We start from the raw sequence: 22,684 nt of genomic DNA, 5'->3' as shown, positions 1-22,684 counted from the left end.
CTTTCTTTCTAACAAAAGGGGGTTAATGTTTTTTACATAAATTCACACAATATAAAGTTTTTATGATAGAGAGAGAGAGAGAGAGAGAGAGAGAGAGAGAGAGAGAGAGAGAGAGAGAGAGAGAGAGAGCTCACGTGCTTATCAACATAAAAGACAAGTCTTGCAATTTTGAAGAAATGAAAATGTCAACCAACGTAAAATTTCATGACACTATTTAAGAATAATTGATTAGAATGCCTCTACCTATGGTGGAAGTTTTTGGGGAAAGAAAATTATATATCTAGTACTCTCTTATTTTAAAATTGCTAAAAATAACATAAAAATATTGCAATAGTTTCAAGGATACCTATATAAAAAAGTGTTTCTTTATTAAGTGATATAATGGACATGCCAATATCCTATGCACATATAGAATAGTTTTTAATCATACAGTTGTAGGTGTTGAAAAAATATCTAATTTATTTACCTAAATCATGACTATGGAAGAATATGTTTAGATTTTTTTTGGCACTTATTATGATCTCTCAATGAATATCTTGTGTTGATATTATTTTCCTAATATAAATTTCTTTGAAACAAAAAGAAAATATTTTTTTAAACAAAAATTTCTTAAAGCCACAAAAGTGGTTTTTTTTTACAAGACGTGCTAATTTCTATTATATAAATCCACCCAATATGAAATTATTGTGATATTAAGAGAGAGAGAGAGAGAGAGAGAGAGAGAGAGAGAGAGAGAGAGAGGAGGGGGTGCTACTATTGTATTCACGCACTTTCAAAAGATGCCTAAACTTAAATTATCATCTTGAAAAGCATAAAGATAGGGGCTTTCCCTTCAAGGATCATACTAACATTATAATAATAGAAATGGTAGACTAGATATAAGGGGTCCAATTGAGTGAGGAATAGGTGGGCTTTACATGTGCACCTACTAAAAGGAACAAAGAACCATCATGAAAATGTTGACTCTTAATATTCGATTAGTAAAACTAGCTTAATAGATATTCAAATATTAATTTTTATATTTTTATATTGTTTAAGTAAAACTACTAGAGTGTTCCTTCTACAAAATCTATTCAAGCATTTCTTCTACAAAAAACGACTCTAGAAGAAGGAAGTAATGTCATAAGCATGAGATGATCCTAAATGGTGTATGTCACTATGGTGGAGTCACTGTGGTGGAGACCAAACAATTATTTGTGTATTTCTCACATCTATATATAGGTGAAATAAAGTAGACTTAGAGAATGAAAAAAGCAAACTAGAACAATTGACAATGTCTTGTAAAAAAATAATATAGTTATGGAAAGTTGAAACATGTTATCTATGCTTCATGTTTTTTGTGAAAAAATTGTCATGATCGTACTAGTAGTAGTCGGCACAATATCCTATGCATATTGTATCCTAAATTGATTTTTTCGTTTGAGGGGGCACAAATCAAAATCAATTTTGGTTTCAAAGAAGAGAGGAAAAATTATTCAATCTCGTGAGGTACAAGAGTCCTTATTTGTATATATTCGTGATAAAGAGTGCAAGATGAAAGCATGTACATATCCTTAATCCATCAAATCCATTCATACAAGATCATACGTTTATGACATAGTTAATCAAATTATGGCCACTCTTAAAGCTCTTACCAATAATTCTCTTTTATGAGCTTTTCTCCTTAAGTAGAAAAGCTATTCATGCTATTAGTGACATGCACATAAAATATCAATATCATTAAGCATGAAGTGTGATATATATGTCTAAGAACATATTAAAGTGTCTCAAGTCTCTATCTATATATGATATTTGATTATACGTCTAATGTACACGTTTGGTTGCTACCACCTTCTTTTAGGGTGATCCATGCGATATATGTCTAAGGACATTATGCTTCAAATTAAAGTGTCTCAATCTCTAGCTAAATATGATATTTGACTATAATGTGCCAGCTAGTGTGTTGTTACAACCTTCTCTGGAGGATGCAACAAGGGTCATTATAGTTTGATTATTGCTCACCACACCACGGTGTAATGCGCTTTTGTACTTGCCATTGGTTAGTATCTATAATCAAAAAAATAAAAAAGAGTCAATATATATATCAAGATGATATCCTAAATTTACAGTTTTACAAAAGAGAAGCATGGCACAAGGTGTTCACTAGTGTGTAGCCTAGTAGTAAAAGGAATTCATCTTTTAGAAAAGAGAAGCATGGCAAAAGTTGTTCACTAGAGTGTAGCAAGGAATTTACCTTGTAGGATGAGGACCCCCTACTAGCTACATCTATTAGACATGATCTTTGGGTATCACTAAATATTTATAAAACCTTTTTTCTAAACACAACAATATGGCACAAGTTTGGTGGTTTTAAGTGTGTTAATGATGTGGCTCTTACAAACTGGTTAACTTAGGGCTGGAGGACTTTACCTGTAAAATTGATCACCAATATTGATGACTAATGCGTTGGGTATGGGATCCACTGAGAACCATTGGCCATCCTTGCACACTCGAAGTCCATCCATATCTGTGTCTTGTAGTAGAACCGTCATGCATCCATGGTCCTTGTGTCCATGTGTCCCAAGAACAAGGTCAGGTTGAGGGCAAGGAGGGTAGTAGTTTTCTCGGAAGAACAAGTTGTAATGTTGAAAAGCCTTCTCTAGATGGTCATCCTTCATACCAAGGCTTTTGGACAATGCGGCGAGCAAACTTTTGAAAAGGTTCTGTAGCTCGGTGCCGTAGGAATCCACCATGCCCCTAGAGTGGTCACATCACAAAGTGGTGTTGGGCCATGTGTTATAATGGAAAAAAAAGTGTGTGTGTGTATGTGTGTGTAGGGGAGGGGGGTGTATGTGTGTACTGTCTCTGAGAGAGAGACTGTGTGTGTGTGTGTGTGTGTGAGAGAGAGAGAGAGAGAGAGAGAGAGAGAGAGAGAGAGAGAAAGGGGGGCTAGGGCATGGAGCACGATGGACCTTAATCCTTCGGGTTGGGAAGGCCACATGTCGAGTTTCTTCAATGAGGGGGGAGCCAGGTAGCCAAAGAGGGAGTCCATCCAGTCATTTGCGGCTCCTTGGAAGAAGTTAGTGTGGCCATATCCGAGCAAGCCTTCAGTGCTCTCATCCTTCACAGAGTAACCTTCCTTGTCGTCCCCATGGGGAGCTCAAAGAACTGCCTGGCTGCCTGTCTGGTCCCTTTAATAACGCTCGTGGGTATGCCATGGTTAACCACCTGCAGCACAGCAGCAAACAATACAGACTACATTAGCTATACGCTTTTATCTCCTCTTCATTATTATCTAATCTTAAAATCTAGCTAACACCACAATCGAATGTTGTTCTCTTCTTATCGATCTGCTCCACTCGAAAATGGCATTTGGAAAACATGTGAACATATCAAGGCTTAAAATGAATGAAATCACCTACACGTAGCGGGTATATATAAGAGAAAATCCTTTTATGCATCTATTTATACATAAAATCAATTTAATAGGAATAACACTTTTAAAATAAAAAGAATTCAATGTAATTGGCTCTGGGTAGGAGTAGAGTAACAGTGCATAAACACTATTAAGCTTTTACAAAGGGGGAGGCTTCTATTTATAGGAAAAAGTGAGCCTCAAACCAAGCAAACTGATTCTAGAATTTTCCAGATCAGTTTGGTCAATTTTTGACCGTTTTTGGGTCAATTTAGCTTACTTTTTGGAACTAGACTTGAAATAGGAGAGAGGAGCGATGAAATATCTCATTAATTGATTTAAAATTGGGAAGAAATGATGGAAAAAAAGGTGCCTCCTTCATGAGGGGGAATCCCCACTCTGAGAGGTGTCAAAAATTCATTTTTTTAATGTTTCCTTTGGTCCTTAGTCCACTCTTCATCTTCGGGTTTAAGGTCCAAGTAATTAATCTATTGCTCATTTTGAGGAAACACATTCACAACACCAAGTAATTCATTTAGGTGCTCAACTAGAAATATACCATTTTTCTTTACATGGTCATTGCAAATTCTTTGTCATTAAGAGATTTGGTACTTGAACCGATTGCAACGGCACAAGCATTTCCCCTCTACATTCGGGTGTCTTGACACGTTTGTAGTGTTCACACCATCCATGACTATGAATTTATGTTTTTGGGGAAGGGAGGAATGGATCTTTATATATTAGGCCATAGTCTAGTCGGCCAAAGTTTGAATTCTAATGGGAAAGGTGTAGAGGCAGGAAATTTCAAAGCTTGTATACATATTTACAATATAATATCTTTTGTTGTTGGAAAGTATGTCGTAAAACTCATCGGAACTAACATTTTTAAGGGTGTCGATAATATTCTGGACACACGTTCTGACTAATATACCGACGATTGTATAAACGTTTTTAGGGACGCTTTTATTGACGATCATACCAACTTATATTCTGACACTGGAAAAAATTACATAGCCGAACAGGAACTCTATTTTTCTCATTTTTGGTTCTCTTCTTTTGTGCATGGTAAGTTAATCTCCCACCCCCCCCCCCCTATTTGCATGTCCTCTCTCTATCACTCTCCTACATCCCTACACTCTCCTACACTAGCATCTTGGTTCCTTCATGATTTCTTATAGATTTAATGTCCAAACTCTTTTTTTTTGGATTTTTTTTTTGCAAGTTTCATATCTTAAACCCCCCTTCCCCTCGATGACCTTTTGGTTGTCCTCTCTCTCTCTCTCTCCTACATCTCTGCACTCTCCTACACCACTATCTTTCTTGCTTTCATGTTTTCTTACACTTCCATAGTGTTCTTTTTGTAGGTTGTATATCTCTACTATCTATCCCTAATCTCTCAGAGGTAAGCCCCTTTTTCTCTACCTATTCTCTCCGTATTATTTTGATTTTGTGCTTTTAAAATGTAGCAGATTAATTTGGGTTTTATGTTTTTATGATGCACAAACTCTGACAACTGATCTCAAAGAGGTAATCCCTCTGGTCTTATTCATTTTTTAAAAATATATTTGTTGCATGTCACATGTTCATATGCTCTTGCTCCTAACTTGCATATCCACCTGCATAACCATATACATGCACATATGCAAATCAACACCTACTATCCCCCAACCAATTGTCTCACTTACTCCATGTTGAGATGTTAAGATCAACGTGACCTCACACTCATGAGGCGTCTGCATGATCGTTCGACATTTATATCACTATCAAGTTTGGTAGCTGGCACTGACATATCTTCCTCAGAGATTCTACAACTGGACTACACCGACGACTAGTCCACATCTACCCACTCCTCTTAGTGTGTTCACATTATGGACCGCTTGTATATACTCTATTATGTGTGTTAGACACTTTTATCTTCTTTGTAGACCTCTTTTGCTGTGTGAAGAAGAAGAAGAATTTTTGCCTCTCAACTTGTGTGTTCTCTTCTAGGGTTTTTGTGAGTGTGTGTGCTTGCAAGAGCTCAAGCTCTCTTCTCCCCTGCATCTTTTCATTGTATTAGAGCCTGGTTCATGCTAAGGACTGAGCAGCAAGCAAGATAAGCACAAGAAGAGGTACAAGGGTAAGAGCTTCATCTACTCTTTCCCCTTTGTGTTGGCTACTACACCCTTGTCGTCTCGGGAGCTCTTCGGGAGCTCGACAAACGCATTCCAATTAAGGAGCTTTCTTTGCGGGGAGGAGAGCATTGCAAGGCAACTATATTGTCCTTTTGTCCTTTGGATAAATTTTTCCCAACCGAAAAAGCATTTCAGGCGAGTTTGGACCTTCATTTTTCAATTCACAGACGTTCACAAGCATTGCGGATAAGTTTTGATTCTCTACAGAACTTTGTTTTTGGAACTATAGGAAGGGGAATTGATTGTGCAGACAGTGTGTATGTTGCAAAGAGGTCTCAAAGTTGCCATTGTGTATATGTATTCAAAGTAAGGTCACTGGTTGTGACAGTTTGGGTGCAGTATAGTACTGCTGCAAGAATACAATAGTTTGTGCAAGTCAAGCAGTGCAGGTCAAGCAAGAGTGTTGTTGTTGGTAAACTTGTGTTACAGAAAAGATGTCAAATGATGGAATAAACCATATTATAGCAGAGAAGCTTAACAAGAACAACTTCCATGCTTAGAGGTTTAGATTGATAAATTTCATAATGGGAAAAGATTACTAGGACTACATTGAAGGTGAACATGAAGAGGCACCAAAGATAGTGGATATTAATCCAACTACTATAGATATAGAAGTGTTCAAGGATTGGAATAAAGGAGCAAGGAAAGTCATGTATTATCTTTCTATCAGTATACAGGACACTATGATTGGGCATTTACAGGATGCCAAGTCACCTAGGGAGGCATGGGAAATCTCGGTGAAGCTGTATGAAACCAACACCAAGGCACAAAAAATTCAATAGAAGAATGAGCTTCATACTATGGAAAAGAAGAATATGTCTATGAATGATTATGCTTTGCAGATCAAGGGCATTGTGGAATCCCTTGCATCAATTGGTGTTTCTGTTGATGATGATAAGGTGAAAGTGTGTTTGTGTGGTCTCGGGCCACAATACAAGGCATTCAAGACATCTATTTAGACTCGGGAGAACATTCCCAACTTCACAGATTCGGTATCAATGCTGATCATTGAAGAGAAGAACTTCGATGAAGATCAACAGTCTTCACAAAATAGAAACAGTTCAAAGCAACAGGACTTCTACATAAGTGCAGGTAGAGGATGAGGTAGAGGTCGTGGATGTGGCCAAGGTGGTGGCCAAATAGGTAATCAAAATTATGGTCAGCAGCAGCAACACCAGGATTCACAACAACATATAGGTGGAAGAGGCCAGTTTAGAGACAGGGGGAGTCAACGAGGTCGTGGTAATTTGCAAAGGTAGCATAATGCTACACGAGGTTGTTTTTATTGTGGTAAGTCTGGGCATGTGCAAATAGATTGCTATAAGAAGAAGAGTGATATGCAAAATGGAAAAGTGCAACAAAACAACTATGCATCCTCTAGTAGAAATAATGAGGATAATGAGAGGTTGTTTGTTATGCAACATGTGGTTTTAATGGTGTGTCTGGAAATGATGTAGCATCATGTAAGGATGATGTGTAGTATGTTGATTTAGGTGCTTCGAACCACATGACAAGTCATGGTGAGTGGTTGAAGAAAATGAAGAGTCTTGAAAGACTTTTGTTGAAACTGGAGATGACTTTGCTCATCCGATTGCCCATGTTGGGGATGTGCCGTTGTCTATGCTGCGGATGGTAAGGTGAAGTACCTTGCAGATGTACTTCATGTTCTGAACATTATAAAGAATCTGGATTATGTTGGCCTGTGTGGGGAGTTTGATCTATGTCATGATCAGCTGGCTAGATTTGAGCTACACTGTTGGCTTAGAGAGCTAATTTATGTAGGTTCCACATAAACCACATCTTGACAGTGTGCGACACACACTCGGTATTTGAGATCCACTGTCGATTATGCATTATTTTATGTAGTAGGTGTACCATTGGAGCTATCACAGATAAAGATTGGGCAAGTAGATTCTTCTGTGACAGGAGATTTACCAGTGGATTTATGTTTTCATTGGGGAGTGCTGCTCTGACATGGAGCAGCAAGAAGCAGCCCACAGTTGCCTTGTCAAGTACAGAGGCAGAGTAGAGAGGAGCTACAGTGGCAACGTGTGAGGTATCTTGGTTACACAAGCTACTACTTATTTGGGGTTGCATGTGGAGAGAAAGATTGTCATATATGGTGACAATCTTAGCAATATATAGTTGGCCAGGAATCCAGCTTTTCATGCGTGGACAAAACACATTGAGGTGCATTACCACTTCATCAGAGAGAGAGTCTTGGCAGGCAACATCAACAGGCTTGGAGTTCATGAGCTGGAGTTGATCTTGAGGGGGAGTGCTGAGATGTAAAGCTCAATGTGAGCTAGCACTCACGAGGCACCTGCATGACCGTTCGACATTTATATCACTGGCAAGTTTGGTAGAAGGCACTGACATATCTTTGACAGAGATTCTACAGCTGGATTACATTGACTAGACCACATCTACCCACTCCTCTTAGAATGTTCACATTATGGACCGCTTGTATATACTCTATTATGTGTGTTGGTCAACTTATCTTCTTTGTAGACCTCTTTTGTTGTGTGAACAAGAAGAAGAATTTTCAGCCTCTCAACTTATCTTCTTTGTAGACCTCTTTTGTTGTGTGAACAAGAAGAAGAATTTTCAGCCTCTCAACGTGTGTGTTCTCTTCGAGGGTTTTTGTGAGTGTGTGTGTTCTTGCAAGAGCTTAAACTATCCTCTCCCCTACATCTTTTCACTCCAAGTGTCATGAGCTCTGACCGAGGATTACCAAAAACCGAGCACGGAAAAACCGAGCGAGGACCCAAACCGAGCGGCAAGAGATCGAGCAAGCTCTTTTGACAATGTCATTCAGAACTTGCATCTTTGTGGAAGACTTGACAGATCATAAAGGGTTGTTTGTGATCCAAATAAATCCACGTGGAAAACAAATATTTGAAGAGGTGAAAATAGAAGTCAACTATTTACTAGTAGATACTGAGGAACTCCCCCCAAATCATGTGATGGTTGAGCATACACCACTAGCACCTATTTAACAACAGGAAGAAGACATAATAGTTGAGGAAGTAGGTGAGGCTCACAGTGGATTAGGATCGGATGAAAATATACTCATTGAGCAAATACATCTTGAATGAGAAAAAGACACTAGAAATAATCCAAAAGAAGAAGAGATTCAAGCTGAGTATGATCATGATGCATCGACAACTCTCATGCTAGAGCTAGAAGAGGATGATGACATGAATGGATTACCTTCTACTACTACAAGACAATTTGTTCCACCAATTAACAACAATTATGGAGTATTTCTAGAAATAGATTTATTTGCAGCCATGGATCTTGCTGAGGACGAGCAAGTTGATGATGAACTTTAACTTCATTGTAAAATAGGGCACTTTCTTAATTGCACCTTAGTGATGAGGAGGAGGAGCTAGAATTTGTTCTCCTTCAAAGAGCATGATGGAAGTTCTACCTTCCTCTCTCCCTTGCCCCCTCTCTCTCTCTCTATTTATCTCTCTTTCTCTCTGATCTCTCTCTCTATCTCTCTCGCATAGACACATATGCTTGCAAAGAGGTAGAAAGAGAAGGCTAAAACACATCCCAAGGTGGGAACTAACAAATATTATATATAAATTCAACTTTTAAAAAAATAAATTTTCGACGCTTATTTCCACACATATTTCGACGCCTATTTCGACGCACATATCGACGACGTGACCATGTGTGATCATCCGCACTGTGGCATATTCCGCAGAAATGCATGCTACATCCACCACACAGAGAGTGGGATCAAATCTGCATTAGCCCACAAAAATTGCTCCTCTTCATCTTCATCCAAGCCTTCAGCCATGTTTACTGTTTCTGCAATAATCATTGGCCAGACTGCATTGCTCAGCTCTGCTAACGGCGCTCCCATAATGAGAACTTCAGTTTTTTTTACCTCGCTGAACTATCATCTCATTGTGTTCCCAATTGTGCTGCACCTTGGCTTGCCACAACCATGGACAACCCAACAAAAGATTGTATTCCTGGTTGGAATCTTTCATATTAAGAACCACAAAAGACATCACAAACGGAATTCCTGCAAGTTCAATCACTATTCCCTTCAAAATGCTAAGAGGATGAACTCGGCGCGTTGGTCAGCCATCCGCACCAAAAATGGGGATGGTTCCCATTCCAACCATCCCATCTTCTCACAAGCCAACTGCATCGCAATATTGACACCTGCACCACCATCAATCAGAACTTGATCAATGTGAGTCCCATGATGAACCACCGAAATCTCCAAAATGCATGTGTCTGTCACTGGAATGTCAGGGACTAGTTCTTCCTGAGGTTAACCAGAGCCATTGTGGGGGACACCATACCCAGATCAGCTATTGCCAACAGCGACTAGTGAAAATTTAGAACTAGCTTTAGCAATTGTCCCAACTTAATCTGAAGTGGTGCTTGCAAGAGTTCATCCTAGTCATTTCCTTCTGATTGTTGCCGTTGTGCTGCTCTGAGGCAGTGTAGATCCTTCCGGCACCTACGGATTGCTTTTGGACGACGTGGAATAATCCGCAATCACTATGACATTTTTTCGAAAATGAACCACATTTGGGGTTTTCTCAACTTCATTTTTAGGTACTTGCTCCTTTACCCAATTTGTAACTTGATGCCACACTTCTTCCTGTGCTGGCCAATCAATGCTAGCCTATTCTTTTGCTTTAATTTGAGGTCGACTCTTCTTTCTAGAGTGAGTGACCACGCAAACTTCTGGATCTCCCTCCTTAGCAAGGGACTCAATTTGAACCATAGACACACTTGGTTGCCTCCCTGTTGCCTTTTCTTGTCTCTCTGCCTTCCTCTACAACAGTCATACTCCTGCGCCTTTGGGCACTCCGATCGCCAATGCCCTTCCTCTATGTAGAACAAACAGATGCGTGGTTAATCGCCACCTCCGCCACCCTCGACCACGACCATGGCCACCTCCTCGACCGCGGCCTCCACTGGAGTAGCCATAAGCATTATCCAAACCTCCCGCTCTTTTAGCAAATGCCACTACAAGATCTTTTTCTACTTTATCCTTCCATTGAATGGGGCCTCTAGACCATTGGCCCCTCCCATTATAAAAGCAATCACTAGTATTATGAGAATTAGAAGTACAAATGGCACACCATTTCTCATTTAGTGCACACTCCATAGCAGGATGACCTGTATTGCAGCACGTCAAGCACCAGACCTCTTTCAAATGACTTAGCAGCCGAGGACTCCCCACACACCGTCGTGCTGACCTTCCCACCCTTGTGGGTCTTCCTGGACACTTTCACTGGTTCGGCATCCGAATATTTGCTATTATTATCAGAAAAATCTTCATCTGGGCTCTCCTCATCCGAATCTTTAGAGCTATTGTGATTCTTTCCATGAGATGAGCTTTTCCCTGACTGCTTTTTGGATTTTTGCCTATGGGGCATGTCTTCATCCTCCTAGGATTCTCCAGCCAAGATCGCCCATGCAATCACATCTGCCACCATAGCGTTGTGGCAACCTTATTCACAATCGCTAAGGCTGTATGGAGATCCTTAGACAAGACTTTGAGAAAATAGTCATTGAGCACCTCCTGTGTGTTGGATGTTGGTTTTGAGGAACCCACTGCAACATGACCCAAAACCGAGCCGCATAATCCTCCACTATGCGCTTGCCCTGCTTAAGCATATGCAGCTTTTCCAAATTTTGAGTGACAGTCTTTTCTACGTGAAAGCACCACAAGAACGCCGTCCTCACCACATCAAAAGTCTGAAAATGATCCACGGGGTATTTTGGCAACCATCGGGAAGCCTTCCCACTCAGAGTGGACTCAAACACGAATTCCATACGTAATTGATCCAGTGGGGGTGGCACATTAAGATTGTATATCTTCTCAAACTGCCGGATGTGAGCATTCGGATCCTCACAAGATTTCTCGCAAAACTTTGCATACTTAATTTGTCCATACGGTTGGTGGGAACTACCACTAGTGGCTATGTTGGTCCCAAGAACAACTGCCAAACTACTGCAGTAGGTGAGATCGGTGAAGTTAGCGATCGCCTCTCTGCCCATGGAACATGGGGAGGGGGGAAGGAACAGCTGCGTTCCCAGTGATTGACTCTGGAGTTGCATCCCACCCTGAAAAACTGTGAAGAAAAAGAAGGAGAATCATTCGCCACATTATCACCATCATCCTTCGAACGACGACGCTGCGGTCGCCCATAGTAGGAACCACCAAATAAGGAGGTCCCTGAGAACGCATGCGCATGCAACCACATCATCAAGAGAACATCATGGTTGCCAAGTGTATTATGTACTTAAGCACTAGTACAGTAATACGAGAATGATTACCCTCTTAGCATACATCATTAATTGAAAAGGTAACTTATACTGATAAATGAATACATAACCGATTATACACAGTGTGACATGATTAATGCTTCATTAACACAGACTGCTAAATTATCGCATGAAAGGATGATTGATGACTCATTGATTGCCCTTGAATACACATGCATATAGCCTTTAAAACAGCTACATGGTCACGAGATTTATACAGGCACACGACCTTCCATTTACACCACCTGAGATCCCATAATGACTATTCATTTAAGGTACGTAGTGTGGCATTACACTTGCAGTCCGTACTTGTGGTGTGCGGTCTTGCACTGTGCAGTCTTGCGGTGTGCGGTCTTGCAAGTCCGTACTTGCGGTGTGCGGTCTTACGGTGTGCGGTCTTGCAGTGTGCAGTCCACATAACAGTTAACACCATCCATTGCCAAATCTAGGCATATGAGGCTCTTCTTTAAACTTAGGCCATGTATCCTTAATGTGTCTCCATGTGCAACTAGGTTTGTATAAGATGCCATCAATGGATCGAGTTTTTTAGCATACTAAGTCATTAGCGACATGCACTTGAACATGTGTTGGATTCTTGGAATGATAAGAAAATGCCTTAGAATAATGGTTCCACCTTGGAAATCTTGTCATATTGCTATGAGCACCAGATTTTACACACATTTTGGACATGTTAGCGAGCATTCACCAGCATCCCCACATGGAAGAGGAAATAATCATTGGATCATACATGTATACACATGTAATCCATGCTATTGGAACTTAGAATATTCTTTCCATCATCTCGTGACTCAAGCATGGAGTTTAATATCATACATCTCAACAACCTTGCATAATTATGATGCATGATGTGTTGTTAGCTAGTTTATTTTTGAAGAGGATGAGATTAAGAAAGAGAAAGAGGAAATAGAGATTACTTGAATAATTCTAAGAAACTGATCCAAGAGTTTGAAGATGTAATTCTTTGGACATTGTGCCTTGACAATCCTCTCTATTACTTTAAACATTGCTTCAATTAGCTCACCCACAAAATATTCTTATACATGTGTCCCCTTATCCTCTTGCATGTGTGGCTCCATATCATCAACCACCAATTCTTCTAATGTTATCATTGTTATCCTCTATATGTGAATAATATTACATACCTTGTGGCTCACATTCATTTTAAAAAACAATTGTATGGCCTCATCGGACACATGTTAAACTCACATTTAGTCCATACATCAATATATATTCTATTAAAATGATCCCACTATGAGAGGCAGGTTCTTCCTTGAAGACATAAAATTGTTTACATGCTCCATTGACAAAAGGAGGAGATATTAAGAAAATGTTAGGGGGGGATCAAGAGAGATCAAGGGTGTTTCTTAGAGAGATGAAGAGGAATGTTATGGGGATATGAAAATGTGGGTCTCTTTTAAGTAGGAGCATGAGCTATGAGTCAAATTTGTTAATTTTTATCCATTTATTTCATAACTTATGGCATCATTTTAACCATTGACATAAGGGCATCCATAGTTGTTGACAATAATGATGACAAAGAATTAAGAAACAGGATATGTTTTGTGAGTTGTTTTTGTTTGGAACTCAAAAAACCCAAAAGTCTCATGCCTCTTTCTCTCAAAAAAAACAAAACACCCCAAAAGGCTCTTGCCTCTCTCTCTCTCTCTCTCTCTCTCTCTCTCTCTCTCTCTCTCTCTCTCTCTCTCTCTCTCTCTCAAATATTTCCAATAGTCTTTCACATCTTTCCCATCTCTCTCACACCTTGCTAACTCTCTCTCACACCTTGTACTATGGACTTTGTGTACCTTTTCCTCCTAGTCACACATAAGTACAGCTTCTTCGATGCCTACATATACTGACTCACTAATCTAATAGCATAGCTCAAATCTGGCCTATTGATAGTCATGGAAATCAAGCTCCTTACAATGTGCATGCACAATGTAGGGTCCTCCAAAAGATTACCTATATATGTAGCAAAATTTTCTGCTCTTTGCTCTAATGGCACTAAGATTATTATATTACAACCTATTATTTAAACCTTTGATAACATATGTCTAAAGCATACTGCCTTTGTAAAAGTCGAATCGCATCACATGATCTAATCACCTCTATGCCACCTAGAAAGTATGGAAGAATCATGGCTGACCTGAATATTTTACTCCAAAATTCTTCTTGAGGAGCATATTCACCTCATAAATGTAAACATCAATGTCCCTTGTGACAATCAAGTTATTAACATATATGACTACTAGCATAATGCCCTTGTCAGTGAAGTGAAAAATCTATAGATATCTAGAATCCATAGTAACAAGATACTCTCATATCTTATTTGACCATACTCTAGGTGCATGCTTCAAGCCATATAGGGTCAAAGCAAGAGTTAGGTGGTTCAAAAAGTGGTGTCATTGACATTCCTTTGTTAAGTGCTAACAAGGAGAGGTTAAAGGTAATAACAAACTAGTAAGAAAGAATATTAAGAATTGTAAAAATAAATACTCAGAATTTAAGTTGAATAGTTACCATGAAAAGAATATTTAGAATTCATGCTATCATGGAAAGTTCACGCAGTCATGGGAGCATGCTCATGTGTGTTAGGAAATTTTGGAGCATGATCATGCATGTGTCATGCTATCTCTCTCTTTTTCTCTCTCTCTCTCTTCTCATATGATTATCTTAATACAATAGAGCTCTCTCTTTCTTTCTCCTCATACGCTTGTCTTAACAGATCTATGGAGAGGATAAGAGAACATGCTACACATAAAATCTATCTATTTGTAGTCTTCTCTTCCCAAATCTTCATGATCTCACAAGACGAATTATTCTAGCATGGCAGACTCTTATTTCTCTTGTGCTCAGCTTCTTCATCTATGTCCCTGTGGCTCACAAGAGTTGTGCTACATTCATGAGCTCTTTCTATCTTTATGCTACACACACACACACACAAAGTGTATCTCCCTCCAGTTCTCTCCCTATGGTCTTTCCTCCTAAGATAGCTAGATGGCTACAAGGAGATGTACTACATTCAATCTCTCTCTCTCTCTCTCTCTCTCTCTCTCTCTCTCTCTCTCTCTCTCTCTCCCTACCTCTCTCCCTACCTCTCTCTCTCTCTCTCTCCCTACCTCTCTCCCTACCTCTCTCTCTAAAACACACTGCCACACCCATTGAACCTGAATACCTATTTTAGAATAATCTTTTAAGGTCAAAGAAACTTGTAGAGTATGGTTGGTTAGGGCTAGAATATTCTAATACAATATTTTCACCTCATTTCAGGATGAATATTGATGGGCATGCAATGGGATAAGATGAATTTTTACACAATGTAGAGGTGCAAGAAAATGGAGGTAGGTTTATTCTTGGTCAGGAAGGCATTGAGAAAATAAAACATTATTGGGTTGCAAAGCAAAGGGAGATTTGATAAAAAGCCAAGGAGAAGTAAAGAGCTAAAGTGAATAGGTCCATCTTGATGACGAGAAGGAAAGAAAGAAGATTTGTAGAGTTGTAGCTAACTCTTGGTACGAAGAAGATGAAAGGCCTCGACAAAGCCACCACAAGAAAATATTTGAAGAATTCCTCCTCCATCCCAATTGCAAGAAAGCTCAACTTGAAGAAATTGGTTGCGAAAGAGTTGTGCTGGCCAACATTCGTAACACTTTGACACTAGTCAAAGTGTAGTCAAAGTGCCCTGATCAAAAGATGAGCTTTTCTTGAAGAGGTCATCTCTAATGATAGAACTTAATGTTTATGATTTCAATGGACATATTGGCAATAGAAAATCTATCATCTTACCAAAGGCACCAAAGGTTCTAGTTATCCACAAGAGAATCCTTGCTGCTGCCTAATCCTTGCCTATAAATAGAAGAGGATAAAGTCTTTCCCCTACAAACATGCCAAAGATAGAAACCTCAAAGTAGCATCATGACACATAAAGTTAAAGATTTTTTTTTTGAATTTTGGAGATTAGAGACACGAGTCTCTCCCAACAAAAGAGATGTGTGTAGCAAGTCGATAGGGAGATGTGCTATTGTAAAGCATCCTATACATTTACGATGAACCTTAGGTTTGTACCCTACTTTTATCAAAGTCAAATGTAAAACACTCCTAGAGCACCTTAAGACACTCTCAGACTTGTATAAAGTAGAGTTAAAGTACTTTATAGTGGCCCTAAAACATTTTTAACAGATTTGAAGCACTTTTAGGTGGTCCTATAGAACTTTCAATATTACAAAATAACTTGTAAGTATTTTAAAGTGATAGTGAAACACTTCCAAATGGTCCTAAAGTAATTATACATCATGGTCCTAAATTACTTTACGCTGGCCCTAAAATATCTTTAATAGATGTAATGAACTTTTAGATGGTCCTACATAATTTTCAATGGCACAAAAGCACTTGGTGCAAGTATTTTAAAGTGATATTGAAAGGCTTCCAAGCACAAAAGAACTTGTTAGTACCACTTGGAAGTACTCAATATCTATTTAAAATACTTACAAGTTCTTTTATGCCATTGAAACTTGAAGTAATCAATATCTGTTTTCTTTTGTGCCATTGAAACTTGAAGTAATCAATATCTATTTAAAATACAAGTTATTTTGTGTTATTGAAACTTTCCAAGTGGTACTAACAAGTTCTTTTGTGCTTGGAAGCCTTTCAGTATCACTTTAAAATACGTTCTTTTTTGCCATTGAAAGCTCTATAGGACCACCTAAAAGTTCTTTACAACTACTAAAAGTATTTTAGGGCCTATGTAAATTACTTTAGGACCATGTATAAGTACTTATACAAGTTTACAAAATCGTTCGCAAAGTCCATGAAGTACTTTTAAGAGCTCTAAAGCACTTTTAGGTGGTCCTAAAGTGTTTTTAATATTAAAAAAACTTATAAGTAATTGAAAGTGATCCTAGAGTACTTCCAAGTGGTCCTATAACAAGGTCTCTATTAATGCACATGATGTTTTTAAAGCTTAAAGTACTCATGTACCACTTAATAGTACTTTTGCATCACTTGATAGTACTTTTAACCACTTAACAATACTGTTAGACCACTCATAAGAAGTTCAGGACCACTAAATAGTATTTGAGGACCACTTTAAAATAGTTCAAAACCAATAAAAAGTAGTTTAGGACCACCTAAAAATAAAAAGGCTTTTTCAATGTAAAAAAAACAAGGTAGATTTTTTTAACAAAAGGTGCCTAAATCATGACCATAAAAAAAGACTATGTTTTCATCAAAACTTTTTAGGCACTAGATATTCTCTCTCAATGAATATCTTCTATATTACAAATTTCTTCAAAATAAATATACTAGAAAATATATTTTTTTCAAGCGTTGCTTAAAGCCACAAGGTGGCTTTCTTTCTAACAAAAGGGGGTTAGTGTTTTTTACATAAATTCACACAATATAAAGTTTTTATGATAAAGAGAGAGAGAGAGAGAGAGAGAGAGAGAGAGAGAGAGAGAGAGAGAGAGAGAGAGCTCATGTGCTTATCAACATAAAAGACAAGTTTTGCAATTTTGAAGAAATGAAAATGTCAACCAACGTAAAATTTCATGACACTATTTAAGAATAATTCGTTAGAATGCCTCTACCCATGGTGGAAGTTTTTGGGGAAAGAAAATTATATATCTAGTACTCTCTTATTTTAAAATTGCTAAAAATAACATAAAATATATAAAAAAGTGTTTCTTTATTAAGTGATATAATGGACATGCCAATATCCTATGCACATATAGAATAGTTTTTAATCGTACAGTTGTAGGTGTTGAAAAAATATCTAATTTATTTACCTAAATCATGAGTATGGAAGAATATGTTTAAATTTTCTTTTGGCACTTATTATGATTTCTCAATGAATATCTTGTGTTGATATTATTTTCCTAATATAAATTTCTTTGAAACAAAAAGAAAATATTTTTTTAAACAAAACTTTCTTAAAGCCACAAAAGTGGTTTTTTTCTACAAGACTAGTGCTAATTTCTAATATATAAATCCACCCAATATGAAATTATTGTGATATTAAGAGAGAGAGAGAGAGAGAGAGAGAGAGAGAGAGAGAGAGAGAGAGAGAGAGGAGGGGGGTGCTACTATTGTATTCACTCACTTTCAAAAGATGCCTAAACTTAAATTATCATCTTGAAAAGCATAAAGATAGGTGCTTTCCCTTCAAGGATCATACTAACATTATAATAATAGAAATGGTAGACTAGATATAAGGGGTCCAATTGAGTGAGGAATAGGTGGGCTTTACATGTGCACCTACTAAAAGGAACAAAGAACCATCATGAAAATGTTGACTCTTAATATTCGATCAGTAAAACTAGCTTAATAGATCTTCAAATATTAATTTTTATATTTTCATTTATATTGTTTAGGTAAAACTACTAGAGTGTTCCTTCTACAAAATCTATTCGAGCATTCGTTCTACAAAAATCGACTCTAGAAGAAGGAAGTAATGTCCTAAGCATTAGATGATCCTAAATGGTGTATGTCACTGTGGTGGAGACCAAACAATTATTTATGTATTTCTCACATCTACATATAGGTGAAACAAAGTAGATTTAGAGAATGAAAAAAGCAAACTAGAACAATTGACAATGTCTTGTGAAAAAAATATATAGTTATGGAAAGTTGAAACATGTTATCTATGCTTCATGTTTTTTGTGAAAAAATTGTCATGATCGTACTAGTAGTAGTAGGCACAATATCCCATGCCTATTGTATCCTAAATTGATTTTTTGGTTTGAGGGGGCACAAATCGAAATCGATTTTGGTTTCAAAGAAGAGAGGAAAAAGTATTCAATCTCGTGAGGTACAAGAGTCCCTATTTGTATATATTCGTAATAAAGAGTGCAAGATGAAAGCACGTACATATCCTTAATCCATCAAATCCATTCATACAAGATCATACATTTATGACATAGTTAATCAAATTATGGCCACTATTACCATTAATTCTCTTTTACGAGCTTTTCTCCTTAAGTAGAAAAGCTAGTCATGCTATTAGTGACATGCACATAAAATATCAATATCATTAAGCATGAAGTGTGATATATATGTCTAAGAACATATTAAAGTGTCTCAAGTCTCTATCTATATATGATATTTGATTATACGTCTAATGTACACGTTTGGTTGCTACCACCTTCTTTAGGGGTGATCCATGCGATATATGTCTAAGGACATTATGCTTCAAATTAAAGTGTCTCAATCTCTAGCTAAATGTGATATTTGACTATAATGTGCCAGTTAGTGTGTTGTTACAACCTTCTCTGAAGGATCCAAGTGTGCAACAAGGGTCATTATAGTTTGATTATTGCTCACCGCTCCACGGTGTAATGCGCTTTTGTACTTGCCATTGGTTAGCATCTATAATCAGAAAATAAAAAAGAGTCAATATATATATCAAGATGATATCCTAAATTTACAGTTTTACAAAAGAGAAGCATGGCACAAGGTGTTCACTACTAGTTGTAGCCTAGTAGTAAAAGGAATTCATCTTTTAGAAAAGAGAAGCATGGCAAAAGTTGTTCACTAGAGTGTAGCAAGGAATTCACCTTGTAGGATGAGGACCCCCTACTAGCTACATCTATTAGGCATGATCTTTGGGTATCACTAAATATTTATAAAACCTTTTTTTTAAAGACAACAATATGGCACAAGTTTGGTAGTTTTATGTGTGTTAATGTTGTGGCTCTTACAAACTGGTTAACTTAGGGCTGGAGGACTTTACCTGTAATTGATCACCAATATTGATGACTAATGCGTTGGGTATGGGATCCACTGAGAACCATTGGCCATCCTTGCACACTTGAAGTCCATCCATATCTGTGTCTTGTAGTAGAACCGTCATGCATCCATGGTCCTTGTGTCCATGTGTCCCAAGAACAAGGTCAGGTTGAGGGCAAGGAGGGTAGTAGTTTTCTCGGAAGAACAAGTTGTAATGTTGAAAAGCCTTCTCTAGATGGTCATCCTTCATACCAAGGCTTTTGGACAATACGGCGAGCAAACTTTTGAAAAGGTTCTGTAGCTCGGTGCCGTAGGAATCCACCATGCCCCTAGAGTGGTCACATCACAAAGTGGTGTTATGGAAAAAAAAGTGTGTGTGTCTGTGTGTGTGTAGGGGAGGGGGGGTGTATGTGTGTACTGTCTCTGAGAGAGAGACTGTGTGTGTGTGTGAGAGTGTGTGTGAGAGAGAGAGAGAGAGAAAGGGGGGCTAGGGCATGGAACACGATGGACCTTAATCCTTCGGGTTGGGAAGGCCACATGTCGAGTTTCTTCAATGAGGGGGAGCCAGGTAGCCAAAGAGGGAGTCCATCCAGTCATTTGCGGCTCCTTGGAAGAAGTTAGTGTGGCCATATCCGAGCAAGCCTTCAGTGCTCTGATCCTTCACAGAGTAACCTTCCTTGTCGTCCATGGGGAGCTCAAAGAACTGCCTGGCTGCCTGTCTGGTCCCTTCAATAACGCTCGCGGGTATGCCATGGTTAACCACCTGCAGCACAGCAGCAAACAGTACAGACCACATCAGCTATACGCTTTTATCTCCTCTTCATTATTATCTAATCTTAAAAGCTAGCTAGCGCAGGCACGTTAATGTAATTAACCTACTTGGAAGAAGCCCCACTCCTCGCAGGCTTTGGCGATCTCTTTCAGGGTGTCCGCTTCCGAGTCTCCATGAAGGCCGGCCATATCCACGAAGGGAAGGAGGCTCGTGTTTCTTTGGGCGGGATGAGGCCGCTGCTCATGGGGGACCAAGAACTCCTGGGGCACCTCCGGCACGGCCATCTGGGATAATTTCTGCACAAGATGGCGTTTCTCGTGATCCGTCATCTTCTGTGCACTCTCCGGCACAGCTAGACGTTGGCTGGAGAAGATGGTGGTCATGGTAATTAACGACGTAATTAAGTGCTAATCGACGCTCAAGCAGAGAAGGCTTGCGAAATTCAGAGGAGATCTAATGCATTTATATAGATTGCTGATTGTGTAAAACCAGCAGGGAGCAGTGAAGCATGCGGCGCCCATCGGAGAAGGCGAGGTGGCCGGCGACATTGAAAAAATACGCTCCTAGCTTATTTTGATTGCGGTTGAAACTTTTTTGTTGTTGAAAAAAGGACAACCAACATTGATGTGTGGATTCTTGAATGACTAGAAGACAGGCCAATGCCAAGACGTCTCCTTAATTTGACCTAGTTGTTTGTAAATAATTTTATTAAATACTAGTTTCTTTCTTTCTTTTTCTTGGGAACAAGTAATTATATATATTAATATTAATAAAGACAGCCCTTTACAAAAAGTTATCTTACAATCCTTCTCTTAGTTTTTTCCCTTTTTTAAGATCAATAATAGTTATATATATTAACTGAAACTGTTCAAAAACTGCAAATACAACCAAATCAGGGCTACAGTGTCCATATTTACTACTCCTTCTCAACTTCATTCAGAATTTTACACAAAAATTCCCATCTCTCTTCTTGATGCTCCAAAAGTATTCTGGCCATCCTCTAGGGGGCTGTTTTTCCAGCATTCCCCCTTTCTTGGACCAAACTTTAATAGTGGGTCTGGTTCGCACCTGGTTTTCTACGAGGGCGACAAATGTACGATCAACTTGTTTTTCTTTACGGTACCACCTTAGAGTTTTTGGTCCAAACCTGGGAGGCCTTTTCTTCCCTTCCCAAAATCTCACCTGCACCATACAGACCAAAGTTAGGGGTTTATTCCTAGTATGTTTGAAGCTCACCAAACTCTGAGGCAAAATTCAGATCATATTCATTTGCAGGTTCTGAAGAATCACCATATCCAGCTCAGAACATCTTATTTTATTCACATTACACACCGACGAGCACATGTAACACACTTATGCATCAAGTCTGACTCTTGCAAGCCTGTACATACTGCCTTCCTAAATACAATTGCATTCTTGCTAGACCAGATTTCCATCAAGATGCAAGCTCTGATGATATTAAAAACTAGACCAATATATTCATTACTAACTGACCATTTACCCAAGATCTAGTCCCCCCAACATGTTTGCATACCCAAGCTCTTCTCTATCCATTTAGACATTTTGGACCAAGTACCCCTAATTGTTGGGCATTCCCAAAACACAAGTGATGACCTACACTTAGAACAAATGCCAATAGATACATTAGATTTTAAAGCCAGCGGAATCATCAACCATATAAAGATCCTCCAATTCACAATTAGGTAATTTGCACATGAGGTCCCACCTTTCATCTTCCCAAACAAAAGACCATTGTCCCCATTAAAAGTGATATCTTAGCTGCATACAGGCAATCATCACGGCTTTAGAATTGCAACCCTTAGGAGATTGCTTCTCCAGGACCTCTCCACTTGACTAGATCTTCCGAACTGGTTTAGTTCCCAGGGGGTTCATAATAAAAGCCACAAAAGTCTAGACAATGTGATGATGTGGCATGTAACATGATCACCAATTTGGGGACTTCTTGAATAATCAAAATTTTCCATCATGATATATATCATTGGAAAGGTCTCGATGAATAGATTCCAAATGTGCAATAAACGCCAACTATTCATTTGATTTGCAAAAAATTCACCATGGGCCCATTTTTCTAGAGAGAGAAGGTGTGAAAATCCTTAAGGGACAAAAATGAGAGTCCAAATTTTACCTAATGGTAGATATAGGATACCAATGCCTCCTTCACTCTTTGGCATACTCACTTTGTGCCACGTAAGCAAAGCTACCACTCTCCTGCTCTACTACACCTATTTCTCCATAGAAAGTCCCTTATTTTACAGGCCTCATACTTTTCTT

At 38.6% G+C, this 22,684-nt stretch overlaps 2 pseudogenes; both read right to left on the bottom strand.

The window, feature by feature from the left end:
• Window positions 1-2,405: 2,405 nt before the first annotated feature.
• LOC147634231 (protein SRG1 pseudogene) lies at window positions 2,406-2,732 on the bottom strand (annotated as a pseudogene).
• Window positions 2,733-19,140: 16,408 nt separating this feature from the next.
• LOC147634230 (jasmonate-induced oxygenase 4-like) lies at window positions 19,141-20,775 on the bottom strand (annotated as a pseudogene).
• Window positions 20,776-22,684: the final 1,909 nt, after the last annotated feature.

This window comes from Cibotium barometz, chromosome 11 (genome assembly GCF_041138505.1).
Source record: "Cibotium barometz isolate CiBa-2024 chromosome 11, ASM4113850v1, whole genome shotgun sequence".
Taxonomy (NCBI): domain Eukaryota; kingdom Viridiplantae; phylum Streptophyta; class Polypodiopsida; order Cyatheales; family Cibotiaceae; genus Cibotium; species Cibotium barometz.
The sequence above is the reverse complement of the archived record's forward strand: the minus strand, read 5'-3'. Positions and strand labels throughout refer to the sequence as shown.